Source organism: Babylonia areolata, chromosome 29, assembly GCF_041734735.1.
Source record: "Babylonia areolata isolate BAREFJ2019XMU chromosome 29, ASM4173473v1, whole genome shotgun sequence".
Taxonomy (NCBI): Eukaryota; Metazoa; Mollusca; class Gastropoda; order Neogastropoda; family Buccinidae; genus Babylonia; species Babylonia areolata.
The window spans coordinates 19286075-19295426 of record NC_134904.1 but is presented as its reverse complement, the minus strand read 5'-3'; positions in this window follow the sequence as shown (position 1 = coordinate 19295426).

Genomic DNA, 9352 nt, shown 5'->3' with positions numbered 1-9352 from the left:
ACAGAGACAGAAAATGAGATGAAGAGAGGGGTGGGGGACAGTGACAGAAGAGAGAGACAGACACACGGAGACAGAGACAGACAGACAGACACACAGATACAGAGAGAGACAGACACACAGAGACAGAGAGAGACAGAGAGAGAGACAGAGACACACAGACACACACATACACACAAATGGAGAGAGAGAGAAGGAGAAAGCGACACAGGGAAAAGAGAGACGAGAAAAGCGAGAAATAGAGACTGAGAGAGTCTGAGAGAGAAGAGATAGACAGACAGACAGAGGCAGAAAGACCGACAGACAGAGACAGAGACATACAGAGAGAGTGTAAAAAGTGCTGATGCAGCGTATTTTCCCGCTGAACCGAGTTCGGCTGAACTTGGCTCCCCCCCCCCCCCCCCCCTTCCTCCGTCCCCCCCACCCTTACCCCCCTCCCCACCCCCCTCTGTCTCCCTGCTCTATCTACTTCTCACCCCCACCGCACCCCCCCCCCAATCCTCCCCCCCACCCCCCCCCCCCCACCCCCCGCCAAACCGCACCCCCCGCCCTCCCACCGCACACCCCCCCCCCCCTCTCCCTCTGTCTCCCTATTCCAATCCAGCACCACTCCCTCTTTCTGCCACACAGTGCGTGCACGCGCGCGCCTCTGTATCAATACACACACTACACTACGCGCGCGCGCACGCACACCCTCCCCAATCCCCCCGGGGCCCCCCCCTCGCCCCCCCCACCCCCCCCGCCCCGGTCCCCCACCACCCCCGTTCCCACAAAATTCCATCTAAGCGATACAAAGAAACCGGTCTTTTTGAAACAAAGCAGCATTTCTGCAAATTTATGTTCCCCGTCGACTCTTCAGCCTCTTACAAATTATGGTGATTTCAGGCGGAGCCTCGCCGCCGCCAACTAGTAAGGCCATCTCAAGGCTATCACCACGTTAGCATCTATTTCAAGGCAAGGGTATAAAAAAAAAAAAAAAAGTAGAATAAACATTAATCATGGCTTCAGTGTTTTCACTCCAAAAGACCCCTCACTCGGGTAGACCGGCCGTGGTCCTGTGGTAAAGCACCTGAGTAGGAAGCCAGTGGGCCACGGGTTCCAATCCTACACATGACCAGGATTTTTACTCCTCCCCCCCCCCCCACACACACCCACTCCAACCCCCGACCGACCTCTCCTCCACTACACCTTGAGCTGTGGACTGGATGCTAGTCCTACGGGATGAGACGATTCAACCAATGACCCGTGTGTGTGTGTGTGTGTGTGTGTGTGTGTGTGTGTGTGTGTGTGTGTACGCGCGCGTGCAACAAGGATTTAGCGCACGTAAAAGAACCCACTACAACAAAAAGGTTGTCACTGGCAAAACAACAACAAAGACTTGCAGACAAAAAAAAAAAAAAAAAAAAAAAAGAGGAAGAAGAAAGTGGGTATCAGTGTATGCAGTTCGAATTGCTCGGAAAGAAATTTGTTGTGACGCAAGACAAGGCAAGGCAAGGCAATACAATTCAATACAGCACAATGCAATACAATACAATACTATACAATACAATACTTGTATTACTCTTTCGTCACAGCATATTGATTTTCTCTGTGAGAAATTCAGGCTGCTCTCCCCAAAAGAGGGTGTCGCTAGAACGGTCCATACTTTTCTGTTCTTTTCGGCTGCCTGCAAGTGTGGCCTATTTGCCTGTCAAACTGGGTGGGGTTTTTCCTCAGAATTTTGCCAATGACAGCCTTTTTTTTTTTTTTTTTGTTGTTGTTGCCGTGTGTTTCCTTTCACGAGAGCCAAGTGCACGCTGCACACGGGACCTCTGGTTTATCATCTCTTCCGAATGACTAGCGTACAGACCACCACTCAAGGTCTAGCGCGGACGCGTTATCACTAGACCACACACGCCATCAATGCAATGCAATGCAATATAATACAATACTATGCAATGCAATGTAATGCAGTACAATACAGTACAATACAATACAATATAATACAATACTATGCAATGCAATGTAATGCAGTACAATACAGTACAATACAATACAATATAATACAATACTATGCAATGCAATGTAATGCAGTACAATACAGTACAATACAATACAATATAATACAATACTATGCAATGCAATGTAATGCAGCACAATACAGTACAATACAATACAATATAATACAATACTATGCAATGCAATGTAATGCAGCACAATACAGTACAATACAATACAATATAATACAATACTATGCAATGCACGTGTCCAGGATGGAGGACCACCACCTGCCCAAGATCGCGCTGTATGGCGAACTGTCCACTGGCCACCGTGACAGAGGAGCACCCAAGAAGAGATACAAAGACTCCTTGAAGAAAGCTCTCGGTGCCTGTCACATCGACCATCGCCAGTGGTCCGCAGTAGCTGCTGATCGAGAGACCTGGCGACGCACCATCCACCAAGCTGTCTCCTCCTTCGAAAACAACCGCAGGGCCAGCCTTGAGGACAAACGCAGAAGGAGGAAGAACCACGACGCTGCAGCCGCGAACCCAGACCAGACTTTCCCTTGCAACCGCTGCGGCCGACTCTGCTTTTCCCGCATTGGCCTTGTCAGCCATGAGCGTGCCTGCATCAGACGTGGACAACGCCCTTCCTAGATCTTCGTTAGCGAAGCCAGGCCATGAGTGATGCAATGCAATGTAATGCAGTACAATACAGCACAACACAACACAATACAGTTCCAGCGTCACTTTCTCAAGGAGGTGTCGCTGCGTTTGGACAAAGCCATATACGCTACACCACATCTGCTAGACAGATGCTTGACCAGCAGCTTAACACATATATCTATATCTATTTGTGCACCTATCATCGTAGATTTTTCTACAGAATTTTGCCAGAGGACAAACACTCGTTGCCATGGGATCTTTTTCAGTGCGCCAAGTGCGTGCTGCACACTGGACATCGGTTTATCGTCTATTCCCGAAAGACTAGACGCTCAGCTTTATTATTCCAGTCAAACGTGGGTGAAGTGCTGAGAGTGGGAATCGAACCCAGACCCTCACCGACTCTGTAGCGGCAGATGAACGTCTTTGCCACGCTGCCACCGAAGGAAAAAAAAAGAAGAGGAGAAAAGAAAGAATGGATGGAAGGAAAAAGAATAGAGAAAAGGTGATAGACCGACAAACAGGGCACGTGCACACAGGTACGCGCGCGCCCACACACACGCACACACACGCGCGCTCGCACACACACGCGCGCACACGCGCGCGCACACACACGCACATACACACACACACACACACACACACAAACACACGCGCACACACACAAACACACGCACACACACACACACACACACACACACACACACACACACACACACACACACACACAGTAATAGCAAAAAGTAATACCAAAGAAGCAATAGTATGGTATGGTGTATAACGCAAAAAAAAAAAAAGATGAAAAGTAACAACATATCTCACACACAGCCAAACGCACCCACTCTCCCTCTCTCCGTTCTCATGCACACACACACACACACACACACACACACACACACACACACACACACACACACACACACACACGCTCGCACACACACACACACGCGCGCGCGCGAGCGCGGAAAGACAGAAAGACAGACGGACGGACAGACAGACAGACAGAAAGAGAAAGAAAGAAGGAAAGAAAGGGTTGGAGGAAGGTAGGAAAGGAGGAGGAGGAAGAAGAAGCTGAGGAGGAAGAGGAGGAGAAGGAAGAAGAGGAAGAGGGGGAGAAGGAGGAGGAAGAGAAGGAGGAGGAGTAAGAAGAGGAGAAAGAGGAGGAAGAGAAGGAGGGGGGAGGAAGAGGAGGAAGAGCGGAAAAAGGAGAAGGAGGAGGAGGAGGAGGAGAAGTAGGAGGAGGGGGAAGAGGAGAAGCAACAGAAGTAGAAGAAGAAGAAGCAGAAGAAGAAGAAGAAGAAGAAGCAGAAGAAGAAGAAGAAGAAGAAGAAGAAGCAGAAGAAGAAGAAGAGGCAGAAGAAGCAGCAGCAGAAGAAGAAGAAGAAGAAGACATAACATAAAAAGAAACACCGCCATGGTGAAAAAAGCCGAACAGAAACAAGCCAGCGCAACTTGACTACTCACCCCTGTCTTGTCTGCTGGGATGGGGGAGGTAGCGGAGGAGGGTGGAGGGTGGGGGGTGAGGGGGGGTGGGGGGAGGGGGGACTGGGTAAGTGGGGAGAGGGGAAGAGCACGAGGGGGTGGGTGGGGGGGAGAGGGAGGCAGAAGAAGCAGCAGCAGAAGAAGAAGAAGAAGAAGACATAACATAAAAAGAAACACCGCCATGGTGAAAAAAGCCGAACAGAAACAAGCCAGCGCAACTTGACTACTCACCCCTGCCTTGTCTGCTGGGAAGGGGGAGGTAGCGGAGGAGGGTGGAGGGTGGGGGGTGAGGGGGGGGTGGGGGGAGGGGGACTGGGTAAGTGGGGAGAGGGGAAGAGCACGAGGGGGTGGGGGGGGGGAGAGGGAGGGATGGAAGGAAGGGGGGAGGGAAGGGGAGGGAGCAAGTTCAATGACTGCTACACCGCGCTGCCCGCTAGACAGCCGAGAGTGTCTGTCCTGGAATAATCAATACGCACTGTCTGCATGTACAGGCACAAAGAGAGAGAGAGAGAGAGAGAGAGAGACCCCTCCTCCTCCTCCTCCTCTTCCTCCCCTCCACTCCCCTCCACCTCCACCTCCTCCTCTTCCTCCCCTCCTCCTCCTCTTCCTCCCCTCCTCTTCTTCCTCCTCCAACCCCCCCTCCCCCTCCACGCCCTCCCTCAACCCCCCCTCACCCCCCCCCACCCCCCCCATCTCCTCTTGCCTCGGAAGTCACCAACCAAGACTTGTGTCGCAGCGATCATTTGCTGTCATGATAATTATCATAAAACATTGGGGGTCTAGAAGACCACTTGTGGAACAAGAAGAACATTTTCTGCTTGTAAATATTGTTCGGTGCAGGCAGGAGTAAGGTTTTTTTTTCCTTTTTTTTTTTAAATTCAGCTGAACTGAACATGGCACAGTTTTCTTCAGTCAAGGATGGGGTGGTGGTGGGGGGAGACATGGTGAAACAATGGCTGAATTTTCAAGCAAACAGCGGTTGTGTACAAGGCCAATAAAATTATGATGAGCGCCACTCAAAACCTGAAGTGCTTTCAAGCTTTTTTTTCTTTTTCTTTATTTCTCAATGAAAATCCAAAACTGTGGTTTGTAAATTCCTTGAATAACTGTCAATTTGTGGTTAAAACATCCACTTTTTAGAAAACAATTCTGTTTCTCCAAATTTGTTGATGGTGCTTGTATGCCTGAAAAAGCCGTAAATGTGTCCAGTCTGAGGCCAGTGATGAACCTTTGGTTGCCTGCATCATTGAAATCCTCTGTCTCTGTCTCTCTCGTGTTCATTTTATTATCCTTCTTCAATGTTATCCCCTTCAGGAAGGCTTTGGTCTTTATCTGAATACAAAATCGTTATGGCTCTCGTTATGGTTCTATCTCTCTCTCTGTCTCTCTCTCTACCTGTCTGTCTATCTATCTATTTATCCATTTCTCTCTCTTTTAAACATTTTGTGAAGGCATACATTAAAAAACAAGAGAGGCAAGGCCTTCAAGACTCACTTGTGATACACTTTTTTTTTAAAGTCTATTTGTTAAAATATGTTCTGTATTTGTTATTATAAAGCTTCGGGTTAAAAAAAAGAAAGAAAAAAAGTCCTAACCAGATTCGAACCCCGCGTGTTCGGGTGAGAAGAAACAGTCTTACCCATTACACTATCGTGGCTCCTTAACTGACGTTCTAAAATTTAATATTTGAACATACATTTTTTAAAGGGCGATAAATCAATTGCGGTATTCGCAGTGAGAACGCTGTTTAAATCATATTATTCTGGTGTATCTTGGGCATTCAGAAAATCTTTAAGGGCAATAAAAAAAATTCTTTTTAAGTCCGCGGTAAAGGAGACGTGGCTATCGCCGCAATCACACTGCAACATTTAGCCGTTTTCTCTAGATCTAGATAGATGTACAAGTTTAGTTACACCCGCCGGGAATGTAGTACGACACGGTCGATTCAATTTCTTTTATGTTCATTCTAGTTTTTGACTCACTTGTGTAAACAAAGTGAGTCTGTTTTAACCCGGTGTTCAGTTGTCTGTGTGTGTGTGTGTGTGTGTGTGTGTGTGTCCGTGGTAAACTTCAACATTGACATTTTCTCTGCAAATACTTTGTCAGTTGACACCAAATTAGGTTTCAAAATAGGAACAATTCAGTTCTTTCCAGTCATCTTGTTTAAAACAATATTGCGCCTCTGGGATGGGCACAAAAAAAAAAAGAAAAAAAAAAGAAGGTTTATCATATGCAAACTGCATTTACTGTTATATTTATATTTTTTGTATTCTCTAAACTTGGCACTTTGATCTGATATTCTGACACAACAACAAGAGCAGTCATTATTATCTTTTTTTTTTCTTTTCTTTTTTTCTTTTTTTTTTTTTTTTTGCTCCCCCATCATCTGCGCCGTTTCAGTGGCATTACTCCCACGCCGCTCATTTAGATTCCCCCACCCGGGTTCGTCCGTCGCAGTTCCAGCGTCGGCAGTCCACAGGGAACCATCGATATTAGGTCGCCTGGAGGCCACACACCAGAGGAGACCCTGCACTGCTGCTGAGTCACTTCGGTGGTGTTCAGTGGTGCCTGTTCTGTTTTAACGTACTTAGGACACCACCTACTAAGCCCCCTACTAACGACAATAATGGCTTAGTCGCGGAGCCAGACTGAGTGAGCGTCTCCCCTAGAGTGGAGACCGCCACCACGTCCCTCAAACAACAGCCCCCCCCCCCTCCCGCCCCCCCCCATGAATCTGCCGACACTGACGACATTGACAGGACTCACCCCAAGCACGGAAGTGGAGGGGTATCGAAACTGAGGTCACCATGAGAGCAGGGCATGAAAGGTCACGGACTTTGAGACTATTTTGTTTATATTGATGACGATGAAGGAGAAGGAGGATGACGATGATGATGACGATGTTGCTATGGAGGTCCATTTTGGTTTGGGACTGCGTGACAAGGCTGTACTCTACGCTTCCTGTCATAATGATATCCCGGCGTTAACCAGGCCCGAGAGATACAGACACTTGCAGCGTTGGTCAGGTAATTAGAGCAACACACCCAAAGACGCATCCTTGAAGTGGATGACACTCGACTGTGTGGTCCCAGTCTCCCCATTTAAGCCCACAGCACACTCAACTCTGGGTAGGAGCCGGCCACGGGCCAAAAAACCCACTTCCGCTGGGATTCGAACCCGCGTCCTCCCAGCCGTCAGTACGCGACGCTAACCACTTCGCCACGGCGGCTGGTATTTTTATCATTTTTTGTTTAAAGAGAAACTTCTTTTGCTAAGCATGGAAGTTTTATTTATTTTGCAAACGTTTTGGTGCTGTTAGTAAAAAAAGGGAAATTACTTTGTAATTAATGCTAGGGGAGTTAATTTACCTTAAACTTATCTTTCTCATCTTAAACATTACATTTTGAAATTATACTCAATACATAAAAAGCTTGGATTTTTTTTAAGTGTATCACAAGTGAATCTTGAAGGCCTTGCCTCTCTTGTATAGTTTTAAAGTTGATATGAAAATTTAGTATTTTGTTAAACTAATAATATGTACAGCCAAGAAGAAGATGAGCACGCGCTTTGAATGTGTATAAATATGTGTACGTAACTGATTTTTGCCCATGACCTTCAGGGCTCAACCAATAGATCTATAAAGTCCACTCGTCATATTGATTTTAGTATTTTCCGAAAAAGACCACTTGGGCGAATCAACATAGTGAAAGCCCTGTACACTGAGAGTAAAACACACAAGCTTTTTATGTATTGAGTATAATTTCAAAATGTAATGTTTAAGATGAGAAAGATCAGTTTAAAGCAAATTAAGTCCCCTAGCATTAATTACAGATTAATTTCCCTTTTTTACTAACTGCACCAAAATGTTTGCAAAATAAATAAAACTTCCATGCTTAGCAAAAGAAGTTCCTGTGTGAACAAAAAATGATAATAATGACTGCTCTTGTTGTTGTGTCAGAATATCAGATCAAAGTGCCAAGTTTAGAGAATACAAAAAATATAAATATATCAGTAAATGCAGTTTGCATATAATTTGGCTTCTCCTTTTATTTTTTTGTGCCCATCCCAAAAGGTGCAATATTGTTTTAAACAAGATGACTGGAAAGAACTGAATTTTTCCTATCTTTATGCCTAATTTGGTGTCAACTGACAAAGTATTTGCAGAGAAAATGTCAATGTTGAAGTTTACCACGGACACACAGACACACAGACACAGACACACAGACACACACACAGACACACACAGACAGACAGACAGACAGACAGACAGACACACACACACACACACACACACACACACACACACACACACACACACACACACACACACACACACAACACACACACACAACCGAACACCGGGTTAAAACATAGACTCACTTTGTTTACACAAGTGAGTCAAAAATTTAAATGAGGAGGTCATTAAATTCATTGCCGTCTCCACATGGTCTACCACAGTTACGGACCGTTTCTTGAAAGTAGGTTTTAAATACACAATAATACATGTTTTGGGGTGTTGTTTGTTGTTGTTGTTATGATGTTTTTAAAGGAGATGTGACTAAAATTACCGTCGTCTGCACATGGCCTGTCACGAGCCTTTCTGTCAATTCACAGACCGCTGTTTCAGACATTCCTGTCTCATCAACAGCTAAAAAAAGCGTCTGAAACAAATCGATGATTATATATATATATATATATATATATATATATATATATATATATATATATATATATATATATATATATATATATATATATGTGTGTGTGTGTGTGTGTGTGTGTGTGTGTGTGTGTGTGTGTGTGTATGTGTGTGTGTGAATAGAATAGAATAGATTTTATTGTCATGAAACCGTAAGGTTTATAAGACACAAGTGCAATGGTAAATGAATGAACGAATGAAAAAACACACAATTAATCAATCAGTTAATGCAGTATATTGCAGCAGCATTCATAAACAAATTTTCCCAATCTTGTTTGTATATATTCATCATCTGTTAGCATCACCTGACTGGGAATATGTCCTGTGTTATTCGAATTTTTAATATCCTTTAAAAATTGTTGCCTTAAGGTTTTATATTTAATACAATGATCAAGAAGATGGATTTCGTCTTCCAGGATGTTACACTTGTTGCACAATCTGTCTTCTTGTGGAATATTTAAATATCTACCTTTCTCAATCTTTAGGTCATGCGCGCTTATTCTGAGTTTCGTTAAAGCTTGTCTGTGTTTTG